Raw genomic sequence first — 14418 nt, forward strand, 5'->3', positions numbered from 1 at the left:
ATGTATAAATATAGATATAGAGAGATAAGTAACGAGTCATAAGAAAGTTTTCTTACATTGGCACATGGCCAAAAAGTGTTGGGGAAAGAGGTATAGTCATAATCAGTATATAACTGGTTCTTATGTTATCCTCTACTGAGAGGAAGAAATGCTAAGAGAGACCTCTCAGGATTTAAACCTTAAAAGGTAATGATAGTAGAGGTATTTAAATGGGTACCCCAATAGCAATTGCTGAAATTAGACAGCTTTAAATAACCTAGTTTTCATAAAAACTGAACATGTGAATGATAATACTAAAGTCCGTTTATGTTTGTAAATTTGTTTCAAATTTTGGCACAGGGCCAGCAATTTTTGTTTGGGAGTGGGCGGTAAGTCGACTTCAGTGCTCATCTAGCACTTATTTTATCGACCTCGAAAGGATGAAAGGCAAAGTCGACCTCGGCGGAATTTGAACTCAGAACGTTAAGGCGGAGGAAATGCCGTTAAGTGTTTTTACTTGATGTTCTAACTTATATTTGTAAATTGTCATATAGTTTATACTGCATTTAAGTAACAATTTCGCAGAATCATTTGATCATCGCTAATTGTTCTGAGTTCAAATCACACCGGGGTTAGCTTTTCTTCGGAGGTTGATAAACTAAAGTACTAGTGCAGGGTCATGGAATCATTAGAGTGATTCAGAAAAGGGTTTGTTCTTGCTTATATTATGAGTTCAAATCCAGTTGAGGACAACTTCACCTTTCATCTTTCTGGGGCCCATAAAGTAAAGTATCAGTCCAGGGTATTGGTTTGATAAAATTGTCAGATATTGGAAAAACACTTTGTGGTGTTTGTTCTATGTCCAGACAGGGGAGACAAATTTGTCTGTATTTAGAAGACAAAATGGTGTATTGTACAAATTTTCCCCAAAATTCACCGAGAGTTGTTCGTCGCTCTAGTGGCAATCTTGGTACATTTATTCTCACAGGATAAATATTATCGATAGAATATATCGGTCACAATCTAATGGATTAACTTTTCATCTTCAATCAACAACACAGTGCAGTGTCCATGACCAAGCATTTAACTATTAATGACCAAATCAAATTTCACATAGGCGCTGCGAGTGGATACTTTTACTGTGTAAACGGCGAGAATACTGTACAATAAGTGTTGTACGAGTGTTTAATGTTGAACTCAAGTTCTTGTGTGGGTTTGCGGAAGGAAACAATAACCCGATTCATGTGAGCGAAACTGTCCCTCTAGATATGTCCTTTATCATTTCTCACTAAACCAATGTCCATAATTCCAAAGTGGTTTGTCTACATCTTAATTGCACGAGTATAAACAAAGCTGTTTGCAACATGAGGAGTAGGCTTTTACTCATCATTACCAAGTCTATGAGAGATTCTTCGTAGTCATTTAATCTACTAGAAATAGCAGCTAAGTCTCACTCAAATCACAGCCTTGCAGCTTAAACGAAAAAAAAAGTGCGTGGGGCGGGTTATTGGATAATGTAGTTCCGGATACACTATGTCTGAAAATAAAATGAAATGATCATATTTGGACAACTAAGATCAAGGCTAACCTGCTATTAGACATCAATCACAACTCACGACTGCAACAGCTACTAAATTACCATAAAGATGTATATGTCGCATCTACGATGTCAATTTCTGAGTTGTCTAAAATTCCATAGTGTTCGACTGTGTACCTATTTCTTTACTACCCACAAACACAGAGAGGACAAACAAGGACAGACAAACGGATTAAGTCGATTGCATTGACCCCAGTACGTAACTGGTACTTATTTAATCGACCCCGAAAGACAAAGTCGACCTCGGCGGAATTTGAACTCAGAACGTAGCGGCAGACGAAATACCACTGAATATTTCGCCTGGCGTGCTAACGGTTCTACCAGCTCGACTGTGTACCGAACCCTTCTAACCATTTCTAGGGGCCCTTTTTCTGAGATGTATCCATTAGATTTCTCTTCTTTCAGTACGTAACTGGTACTTATTTAATCGACCCCGAAAGGCAAAGTCGACCTCGGCGGAATTTGAACTCAGAACGTAGCGGCAGACGAAATACCACTGAATATTTCGCCTGGCGTGCTAACGGTTCTACCAGCTCGACTGTGTACCGAACCCTCCTAACCATTTCTAGGGGGCCCTTTTTCTGAGATGTATCCATTACATTTCTCTTCTTTGGGAAATAATTTTTGATGTCTCCCATTTTCTGAAAGAAAGAGGAAAACCAAAATTACACGACATCTACTCAAAAACACTTCGAACCATTAAGGCCCATATTTTAAGCTGCAACTTAGATACTGTAGTATGATCGCTTATAAGTCGCAAACGCACTATAAAAATTGATGGGAGTTGAATGTTGTTTGTTTCTTCTCGAGCCATGCCTGGCTCATAAGGACCGGTTTCCCGGTTTCCTTGGCGTATAAGTTCCCCACCTGGACGGGACGCCGGTCCGTCGCGGGTGAGCTGCAAGATGCAGGAGGAAAATAGTGAGAGAAAGTTGTGGCGAAGAGTCAGCAGAAGTTCGCCATTACCTTCTGCTGGAGCCGCGTGGAGCTTAGGTGTTTCGCTCATAAACACACACATCATCCGGTCTGAGATCCGAACCCCCGATCCCTCGACCGCGAATCCGCTGCTCTAACCACTAGGCCATGTGCTTCCACTTGGGAGTTGAATATAAGTTGTACATACTGAAACAGTTACTGGCTCTTGATTGTCTGTAGGATTACAATATCTTATTTGGGGTAGGGGGAGGAAGCATTCCGTCGGTTACGACGACGAGGGTTCCGGTTGATCCGATCAACGGAACAGCCTGCTCGTGAAATTAACGTGTAAGTGGCTGAGCACTCCACAGACACGTGTACCCTTAACGTAGTTCTCGGGGATATTCAGCGTGACACAGAGAGTGACAAGGCCGGCCCCTTGAAATACAGGTACAACAGAAACAGGAAGTAAGAGTGAGAGAAAGTTGTGGTGAAAGAGTACAGCAGGGATCACCACCATCCCTGCCGGAGCCTCGTGGAGTTTTAGGAGTTTTCGCTCAATAAACACTCACAACGCCCGGTCTGGGAATCGAAACCGCGATCCTACGACCGCGAGTCCGCTGCCCTAACCACTGGGCCATTGCGCCTCCACTATTTGGGGTATAACATAAACTCGCATAGCAATCAGATATTCTTTACATAACAAGCACTGCACCATGCAGGGCGGTCAAAAGAATCTTAAACATCACGCCGTTTGGTCGTATATAAAGTACAAATATACCCACATGAGAGTTGCTGCTCTTAGACCTATGTTGATGTTTCTAACAGTAAGAGATCACAAAACGCAAGAAAAAGCCATTCTGGAATAGGCTGAATTACATTCTAAAACTACTAGATCTCTCTCTCTCTCTTTCTCTCTTTCTGTCTGTCCCTCTTTCTCGCTCTCAGTGGCACACAATAGACTCTCGTCTTATAAATTATTTGGACACGTGTAAACCAATATCATAAACTTACCCTATTCCCTCTGATCCTCCCATGCACTGACTCGAAGTCGCTAAGTTTGTCCGTTGTAAATATCGGTCTCCTAACTAATAATCACCATCAAATATATATCTATTTCACGTCATGTGAGATCTATCACACATCTTACAACTCTGAAGATTTCATACATAGAGACTTAAACGCACACAATTCTTCCAGGCTCTCGTACTCTTCCTGCAATCCGAATAAGTTATTTGCTGTTCTGAACTCTTTGCATCAGGTAGCATCACCATCTGAGAGGCACTGAAAGACCGAATAACCTTGAACTCTTTCTTTCAAGCTTAGCCTTTACTCAGTTAATAGTATCCTTTAAGAAAGTCTGATTCACTTCCTATTCGCGGAAACACACCGTACATCTTCCTTCCATACATTTATACACCACGAATTATCTAGTAATTCAAGTTAGCTAAATTGTAACAGTTATGCCAGCTTTATATCGACTGCCTCTGCTAGCAAATGTGCTTCAACTTCGACACATCTGAGAGAGCTAAGCAGTTGATCGAAACCATTCTAAGTATATCTTATACACGCTACTCATGTAACCAGGTCTCATAAACCCTGAACACCCAAGAGGTTTCTCAGAAGCTGTGCTATCTGGGACCCCCTTCGGTCACGACACTGACCATGGGATTGCACCTAGAAAGTTACCCTCCTAGTCACAAGTCTAGGCAAGGTGGTTTTATGGAGGACCAGCAGTCGCTCATGCATACCGACCTCCCCTCTCCACGCCATCAGTGTTATCCAAGGGAAAGGCAAGGGCCGATACAGCTTGGCACCCGTGACGTCGCAACTCATTTCTACAGCTGAGTGAACTGGAGCAACGTGAAATAATGTGTCTCGCTCAAGAACACAACACGCAGCCCGGTCCTGGATTCGAGCTCACAACCTCACGATCGTAAGCTCGACGCTCTAACCACTGAGCCAAGCTGTGCTACAGAGGCAAAATATTACCCTGCCTACAACGCCTGAAGGAAGTTACCCATCATTATTAGATTGTACCCATAATCACAAGCCCTGCAATATTCATGCATCGCATAATGAACTATGTATCCTGTTTTCCAAATTTCACCAAACTCATCTGGACCCTTTCGAAAAGAATACCTTGTGATTCCCCTTACCCAACATCCGTCCATAACAACTCGCGCTAATATTAACTCTATGTTATATTTGCGACTCCACTTTCCTCCGATTTCATGAGGTGAGCATTCAGCAAATACTCCTTCAAAACACTTCATTTTCTCACTACAGTGTTCAATCTCATCGCAACGCGATTGTCACGCACTTGAATCCAACAAAACAACCGCTTCCGACGGTGTTTCTTCCATCTCCCACAAACGACGCTTCAGTACTAACTTCTGTTACTAATAAAATCTTTAATTTGTCTGTCTTTCTGCCTCTGTTTCGCTCTCTCTTTCCCCTCTCGCTTTCTTTATCCCCCTTCTCTCTCTGTCTCTCTCTCTCTTCAGTATTGCACCGTGTCCAATCACCGAAAAGCATGACCTCTGACTCTCCAAATTACCAGCTTTAATATCTCACTCCAAGAATTTTAATAGTGGTGTAAAGGTTTTTAACAATTCTTTCCTTCGTCACTTTGAGTATTGCTTTACTCCCAGTAACCACCAGAATGACTATCACATAGTCAAATCAACAAAGGATCTTGCTCTCTACGTCGAGCAGAGCGCAAGTTATTGCACTTGCATTAGCAAAGTCTTTGGAATATATTGGAAATAATATTGATTTCAAACTTTTGAACAAGACCAGCAATTTTGGCAGGGGGAGTAAGTCGATTACATCGACCCCAGTGCTCTGTTGGTACTGATCTTATCTCACCAAAGCGATGACATGCAAAATCGACCCCGGTGGAATTTGAACTCAGAACGTAAAGACGGACGAAACGCCGCTAAGCGTTTTGCCCGGCATGCAAAAGATTCTGCCAGTTCGCCCGCCACCTTTACATCTGGTTTCAAATTTTGGCACAAGGTCATCAGGTTGTGTGGGGGGGGGGCTAAGTTGACCCCAGTGCTCAACTGGCACTTATTTTATCGACCACAAAAGTATGAAAGGCAAAGATGACCCCGGCTGAATTTGAACTCAGAACGTAAAGACAGACGAAATGCGACTAAGCATTTTGCCCGGCGTGCTAACGATTCTGCTAGCCCGCTGCCTTCAATATATCTGGAATAACATTTATTTCAAGTTTTGGCACAAGGCCTGTAATTTCGGGGGGGGGCTAAGTCGATTATATCCACCCCAGTACTCATCCTACCAGCTCGCCGCCTTAAATACCTGGAGCAATACTGGAACCTCTTAATATAATTCCCTTGCAGAAAACAGCACTGCTTGGAACCGTCCGAATACTACGGAAAGTGCTCGAAAAATAAGAGGTGTTACCTTGGTTCACTTGTAGTGAACAGCTGACACCGCAGTACACCTACAGCGTTAGAAGCTGTGCAAAGGCAATGATGATGATGATGATGATGATGATGATGATGATGCGATAAGCAAGAAAGGTATGCAATAAGGTATGCGATAAGCATGAAAGAAAAGTCGATAGATATGACAGGTTAACTTGGGAGGTTAAGCAGTTGTGATCGATAAAAATGTGGTAGTAGTACCAATAATTGTCGGAGTCCTGGGAACAGTGAATAAAATTCTTGAAGTACATGGAACAAATGGGGGCGGCAAAAACGGTGGATAACTTGTAGAAAACAGCACTGCTTGGAACAGCTCGAATACTCCGGATGGTGCTCGAAAAATAAGGAGTGTTACTTTAATTCACTGGTAGTGAACTGCTGGCACCGTAGTACATTTCCAGCTGTGCAAAGACAATAAATAATAATAATAATCCTTTTTACTGGAAGAACAAGGCCTCTAATTTGGGGGAACGGGTTGAGTCGATTACATAGACCCCAGCGCACAACTGGTACTTAATTTATCGACCCCCAAAGGATGAAAGGCAAAGGTGACATCGGTGGAATTTGAACTCAGAACGTAGCGACAGATGAAATGCCGCTCAGCAGTTTACTCGGCGTGCTAACGCTTCTGCCAGCTAGCCGCCTTAACAACAACAACAACAACAATTTCAAATTTTGGCACAAATCTATCAAGTTCGTGGTATGTCGACCCCAGTGTTCAACTGGTACTCTTTTTATTGATCCCGAAGGATGAAAGGTAGAGTTGAACTCCTACCGTAAAGGGTGGATGTAATGCTACTAGGCATTTCGCCCAGCGCGGTAGCGATTCTGCCTGCTCACCGCCTTAATAATAATAATAATAATAATAATAATAATAATAATAATGGTTTCAAATTTTGCCACAAGGGCAACAATTTTGAAGGAGGGATGAGTCGATTATATCGATCCTAATATTTCACTGGTGCTTAATTTATCAACCTCGAAAGGATGAAAAGCAAAATCGATCTCGGCAGAATTTGAACTCAGAACGTAAGGACGGACGAAATGCGGGTAAGCTTTTTCCCGGCGTGCTAACGATTCTGCCAGCTCGCCGCCTTTATCTGAATAGTAGTAGTAGTAGTAGTAGTAGTAGTAGTAATGCTGAGAGCTGAGACCCCCTTCGGTCATGGCTGACCATAGGATTGCACCTAGAAAGTTACCCTCCCAGGCACAAGTCCGGACAAGGTTGTTTACGGAAGACAAGAAGTCGCCCATACATACCATCCTCCCCTCTCCACGCCACCAGTGTTATCCAAGGGAAAGGCAAAGGGGCCGATACAGCTTGGCACCTGTGACGTCGCAACTCATTTCTACAGCTGAGTGAACTGGAGCAACGTGAAATAAAGAGTCTTGCTCAAGAACACAACACTCAGCCCGGTCCAGGATTCGAACTCACAACCTCACGATCGTAAGCTCGACTCTCTAGCCACTGAGCCATGCGCCTTCACAATAATAATAATAACAATAATAATAATAATAATAATAATAGAAATCAGCAAAATGTGGAACCTGAAGACTAAAACAATACCTGTTGTCATAGGTGCCCTGGGAATGATAGCAAAAGGGGCTGATTGCTACCTAACTCAGATACTAGGAAACCCCAAAATGGCAGAAATTCAAAAGATAGTGCTCATGGGAACTGCTCATATCCTACGCAAAATACTTTCTATGTAATCTCAAGTTTTAAAACAAACATAATTTTCGTATGTTTTTTAGACATTACTAGTACAACACTAAGTAGAAAACCAAATATATGGAACCCTAGGCATAACACCAACATGAACTTCCAACTTGTTGTCTCTTGAGGTCTCTGGGTGAGACTTGAAGCCAACTTGTGCAAATGTAAAGCGAAAATCAAACATAGAATGATAATAATAATAAGGATAATAATAATAAAAGGTACCAGTTCAGTGCAGTGTATTTGCAGAAGTGCAAAAATCGAACAATGTTTTGCGATAAATATTTTAGCATGTATGAGATAACCACTTAGCGCATTTGGTACTTTTCGCAGGGTCCTCTCTATTGCAAACATTAGAGCCAAGTCCTTCAGTTAAAATATATCTTCTTCATTCACTCCCATTGTTCTCGAAGGCTCTTTAAAATGGTCCTGGACATCAACTTCTCTCCTAACTAAATGATAAGGAAAAAAAAAATTTGTCATTTAGAAAGGGTAAACAAAAGCAAACAAAAACAAGAAAGAAATCAAATCAGGTGACAAACAAGTGGACCATCTGTAAAGTGACCTAGAAACCATTCCCAGCGAGTCATATGATATTTCATGCCATCGTACTTATGCTCAGTGAATCTGTGAAACTATCATTTTCCTTCTCCTTTTCTCATCCTCTCTGTCTTCTTCTCAGTGTACACACACACACACACACACACACACACATTTATATACATATAGTCGTAGATGTGGATGTTTGGTAAGGCGTTTACTTCCCAACTATATAGTTCCGGGTTCAGTCCCACTGTACGGCACCTTGGACGAGTGTCTTTTACTATAGCCTTGGGAGTGGATTTGCTGGACGGAAACTGAAAGAATCCCGTCATATATATATATATATATATATATATATATATATATATATATATATATATATATATATATATATATATATATATATATATATATATTTCCTATCTTGATATTTTTTCCTATCTTGTCTGTGATGGATTTGTGACTATTCGGTGGTACAGAAGTGTTTGGCTCAGAAACAAAACGCATCGCATGGTCCAGGAATCGAAACTACAATCTTACGATCATGAGTCCGACACCCCTAACCACTAAGCCACGTGCCTCCGCAGTAAATTTGAGTGGAGTCAGCTTGTCGATTACCTCGACTCCCGGGGCTCGATTAGCACGTATTTTATCATCCCCGAAAGGATGAATGGTGAAGTCGAGTCGGTGGAATTTGAAGAACATAAAGAGTCAGAAGAAATACCACTAAGCATTTTGTTAGACATGCTAACAATTCTACTAAAAATATAAAAATATAAAAAGGACGGTAAATTTTGAAGAATGTTGGAGCTATTGCGTTGTGTCTGATTTTTTTCTCACTAGCTTTGAATGCCATCAATTCCAGGATTTCTCCAGTTCCTAACGCGATTTAAAGAAAGCTTCAGTCAAACCAGATATCATCAATACTTCTTGTTACTACAAACTCCTCTACCCAGCTATTGTTTTTCTTATATTTACCTTCGTTTTCGAGTCTACATTTCCCAAATGTAATTCTTCTTTAGTGGCTGTCATATTTAACATTTATGTTCTTAGCACGTATTACCTTAAAGTATATTTGCAGGTTATCAAAAGAAGAGTTTTTAAGAATACCTCTTTTCTAAAACAGTCTATTATTTAGAAACGATTATATATTTTTTGGTTTTTGCTTTAAGTGTTCAAGTGTTTGCAGTCAGGTTTCTTAAATGTTTATGTTACACTTAATCATTATTCGCTACGTATTTATGTTAATTTTTCAAGAAGGGTTTTTTTACTAACATCTGGTTTATTTTACTTGCTTTTCTATGCAGAATATTTATTTTATACTTTAATTTACTCTTCTAGCTATCTGTTCTGTTCTGAGCTGGCTACTTCTGTCTTTTGTAGTGGTACATTGTTTATTCAATAACACATTGTCGTATTGTTTAATTGGATAATAGAAAAGGGTATCATAATGTTGTGATACGTTAAACCACTATGTACATTGCTGATTGCGTCCCTTAATCTATATTGATCAGTAAGAGAGGAGAAGACACTTCAGCCTCTTGAAAGTATTTTAACATGCTGTTGATACATTTATCATCGGTTTCATCTGGTCCATCTGGTTCATCTGCTAAGGAATGTTCTCGAAATCTCACTGCTTCAGAAGTCAGAGTTGCTGTTACTGGAAAGGTACAATGGCTGGTGGTGGTAATGTTCGCGTTGTTATCGTTATGTTGATCGGGAACAGTTATTATTATTATTATTATTATATTATTATTATTATTATTATTATCATTATTATAATTATTATTATTATTGTTGTTGTTGGTTCGTACTTATTCTTGGTAGAATTTATGTGGGGAACGGGTTATTGCCTGTAACCTTAAGTATCCACAGGCTTTCGATAGTCTCCATAGTGCTTAAGGCCCTTCTGATTATCTTTCCTGTCTGTAAGAGGTAAACTTTTTGTAGAAACTCTACATACAGGCCGTTCTATTTCAGTCTCCTTCAACCGTTTGTCTATACCTTTGCTTACAGTTCTCAATGCACCAATTATTGTAAGCACAACCCTTGGTGTTTCCATATTCCAAATTCTTGCAATTTCAAATTTTAAGGGATTGTATTATTTTTGTTGTTGTTTTTCGACTTCTTTACTATCCTATCATCATCATCATCATGTTTTACTTCTTAGAGCTCTCGATCTTACTTGCTCCTGTTAATTCTGTGAAAGCGGACAGCAACCTGTTGTCAAAAGTCTCCCATGAGTCGCCCAGGGTCTCTTTTCACGAATTTTGGTACCAAGGTGTTATAGGAGCACTCCGTCGGTTACGACGACGAGGGTTCCAGCTGATACGATCAACGGAACAGCCTGCTCGTGAAATTACCGTGCATGTGACTAAGCAATCCACAGATACGTGTACCCTTAACGTAGTTCTCAGGGAGATTCAGCGCGACGCAGAGTGTGACAAGGCCGGCCCTTTGAAATACAGGTGCAACTCATTTTTGCCAGCAGAGTGGAATGGAACAACGTGAAATAAAGTGTCTTGCTCAAGGACACAACGCATCGCCGGGAATTGAACTCACACCCTTACAATCGTGAGCTGAATGCCCTAACCACTAAGCCACGTTAATTATTATCTATCTATATAGAATTATTTGTCTGTCTGTCTGTCTGTCTGCTTGTCTGTTCCCTAAGCATTCTCAAACAGTTCGATCAAATCAAATCAAATTTTACAAAGTAATAGCATCAGACCTCGTGAGTGTCAACATGCAATTTTGTTTTCGTTTGGATTAAAGCAAAATAACATTGGCACTGGTTCAGTATTACGTGTCAAAAGTGAAAGAATAAGATCTATATTGAAATGTGATATAATATTGTTTCACTTTTATTCTTTCACTTTTAATTCTTATGTGATAACACTAAGATCATATTATTTCTATTATATTTAAGAGACTTTCTCAAGATCACCAAACGTATGCTACAGTACGTCAAATAGTCTCAAGAAAGAAGGGAGATGAGACTTTCTCAAGATCAGCAAAGGCATGCTGGTAGCACATCAGATGGAGTCTCAAGATGAAATTGAGATGAGACTTTTCCAAGATAAGCAAATGCATGCTACAACACATCAAATGGAATGTCAAGAGGGAAGGGAAATGATACTTTCCTAAGATCACCAAACGTATGCTGCAACACATCAAATGTGGAAGTACTCCGTCGGTTACGACGACGAGGGTTCCACTTGATCCGAATCAACGGAACAGCCTGCTCGTGAAATTAACGTGTAAGTGGCTGAGCACTCCACAGATACGTGTACCCTTAACGTAGTTCTCGGGGATATTCAGCGTGACACAGAGAGTGACAAGGCCGGCCCTTTGAAGTACAGGTACAACAGAAACAGGAAGTAAGAGTGAGAGAAAGTTGTGGTGAAAGAGTACAGCAGGAATCACCACCATCCCCTGCCGGAGCCTCGTGGAGCTTTTTAGGTGTTTTCGCTCAATAAACACTCACAACGCCCGGTCTGGGAATCGAAACTGCGATCCTATGACCGCGAGTCCGCTGCCCTAACCACTGGGCCATTGCGCCTCCACTACACATCAAATAGAGTTTCAACACAGAAGAGAGATGAGACTTTCTCAAGGCAACCCGAAGGAGGTGTCAAAACTTCAGAAGATGGGTCGTGTTAGATGCAGCACTGACCACCGCAAAGGAAGGTGTATCCACTGACAGCTTTTCTGTACGTTCAAAAATCACATAGCCCCTACTCCCAATTTTTCATAACAGGTTAGGGTCTGGAATACTGCAAATGTCGCTTAGTCGAATTAGCCATATTTTGTCGTCAATATTGCACTTTCCCGTATCACCTGTTTCAACATAATATAGTATATATTCAAACTATACTGTTTTAATCTCGAACAACGCCGGGTTTCTCAGTTAGTTATAATAATAATAATATAATAATAATAATAATAATAATAATAATAATAAATTCGTTTATTGGCCACAAGGGCTAACAAAAATCAAATAAAAAATGTAAGGACAAAATACAGGACGAAAGTTACATTAATAATAATAATAATAATGATAATTATCATTATAATAATAATAATAATGATAAAAATAATAATAATAATAATAATAATGATAATAATAATAATAATAATATAATAATGATAAAAATAATAATAATAATAATAATATAATATAATAATAATAATAATAATAATAATAATGATAATAATAATAATAATAATAATAATAATGGTGTTTCGTTCAACATCCTAAAGCAACCCTTATTCAAGGACCGTTTGAGCAGGATGGGCTACTCAACCTGAAGAAAATTCTAACTGGGCCCCACCTGCAAGGTCATGTGCTGTTTATCTTGATATGAGATCACCATGTCGCGCACATATGGTTGTGATGCATGTGCCTGGTGTACCTTTATCAGACGGGTAGTCATGATGGGTATATTGGGCTTCGTATATTTTACCCCAGTGTCACTTTGATGGCATGAACTGCTCTCTCACTCAATAATAATAATAATAATAATGGGGGAGCATCATAGCCATGTGTTGAGAGGGATTCTTTGGGGTTTGAATAATTCACCTCTGGAAACATGTGTGGTTCTTTCAACATCCTTAAACAACCCTTATTCAGGGACCTTTTGAGCGGGATGGGCTACTCAACCTGAAGAAAATTCTAACTGGGTCCCACCTGCAAGGTCATGTGCTGTTTATCTTGATATGAGATCACCATGTCGCGCACATATGGTTGTGATGCATGTGCCTGGTGTACCCTTATCAGACGGGTAGTCATGATGGGTATATTGGGCTTCGTATATTTTACCCCAGTGTCACTTTGATGGCATGAACTGCTCTCTCACTCAATAATAATAATAATAATAATAATAATAATGTGACTACCACATTTACTTGCTTCACTCGTATTTTACAGCCTTGTTTTCTAACGTAGTCAACCAATATCTTCTGTTGCTGTGCATTTTACTATTTTTTCGCATGCTCGAATAATTTTTGTCAGCTGTTTGTTGTTCGGTGTAAGAGTGGAGGCGCAATGGCCCAGTGGTTAGAGCAGCGGATTCGCGGTCATAGGATCGCGGTTTCGATTCCCAGACCGGGCGTTGTGAGTGTTTATTGAGCGAAAACACCTAAAAGCTCCACGAGGCTCCGGCAGGGGATGGTGGTGATCCCTGCTGTACTCTTTCACCACAACTTTCTCTCACTCTTACTTCCTGTTTCTGTTGTACCTGTATTTCAATGGGCCGGCCTTGTCACTCTCTGTGTCACGCTGAATATCCCCGAGAACTACGTTAAGGGTACACGTGTCTGTGGAGTGCTCAGCCACTTGCACGTTAATTTCACGAGCAGGCTGTTCCGTTGATTCGGATCAACCGGAACCCTCGTCGTCGTAACCGACGGAGTGCTTCCAAGTTATAAGAATGTATATTTGTTTCTGGTATCGATGCATTAATCTTCTGTACGTCGTCGGAGCATTTATGACGGGTTAACAGTAGCTTCTTTTGTCCATTTTGTTTTCTGTTTCGTTGTTGTTGTTTTTTTTTTTTACAGCGTATATTTAGAAGACAGACTGACTCAGTGTGTTTCTCATAATCATTATATTATTTGAAATGAGAAGAACATCGAACAAAATGACGCCAAATTTGTGACTCTATGTCAAAGTTAGAAATCAGCAATAAATTTATTAAGGCTATGAAAAAACAATTTTGAACTATTTTATACAGTCAAACATGGCTGCCTTTACACTGTCGATCAACCGGCTAAAAACAGCTACCATATCTCCCTTATCACATACCCTTAGAAATCTTAAGGCGCGATTCGTAAAAAATGAGGAGACATTTTCATGGTTTGACTCCAGATTCACTTTGTCTTATTTCTTTATTGCCCACAAGGGGCTAAACATAGAGGGGGTCAAACAAGGACAGACAAAGGGATTAAGTTGATTACATCGACCCCAGTGCGTAACTGGTACTTAATTTATCGACCCGAAAAGATGAAAGACAACTGGTACTTATATAATCGACCCCGAAAAGGTGAAAGGCAAAGTCGACTTCAGCGGAATTTGAACTCAGAACATAAAGACAGACGAAATACCTATTTCTTTACTACTCACAAGGGGCTAAACACAGAGGGGACAAACAAGGACAGACAAAGGGATTAAGTTGATTACATCGACCCCAGTGCGTAACTGGTACTTAATT

The sequence above is a fragment of the Octopus sinensis genome, linkage group LG1 (assembly GCF_006345805.1).
Source record: "Octopus sinensis linkage group LG1, ASM634580v1, whole genome shotgun sequence".
In the NCBI taxonomy this organism is placed as follows: Eukaryota; Metazoa; Mollusca; class Cephalopoda; order Octopoda; family Octopodidae; genus Octopus; species Octopus sinensis.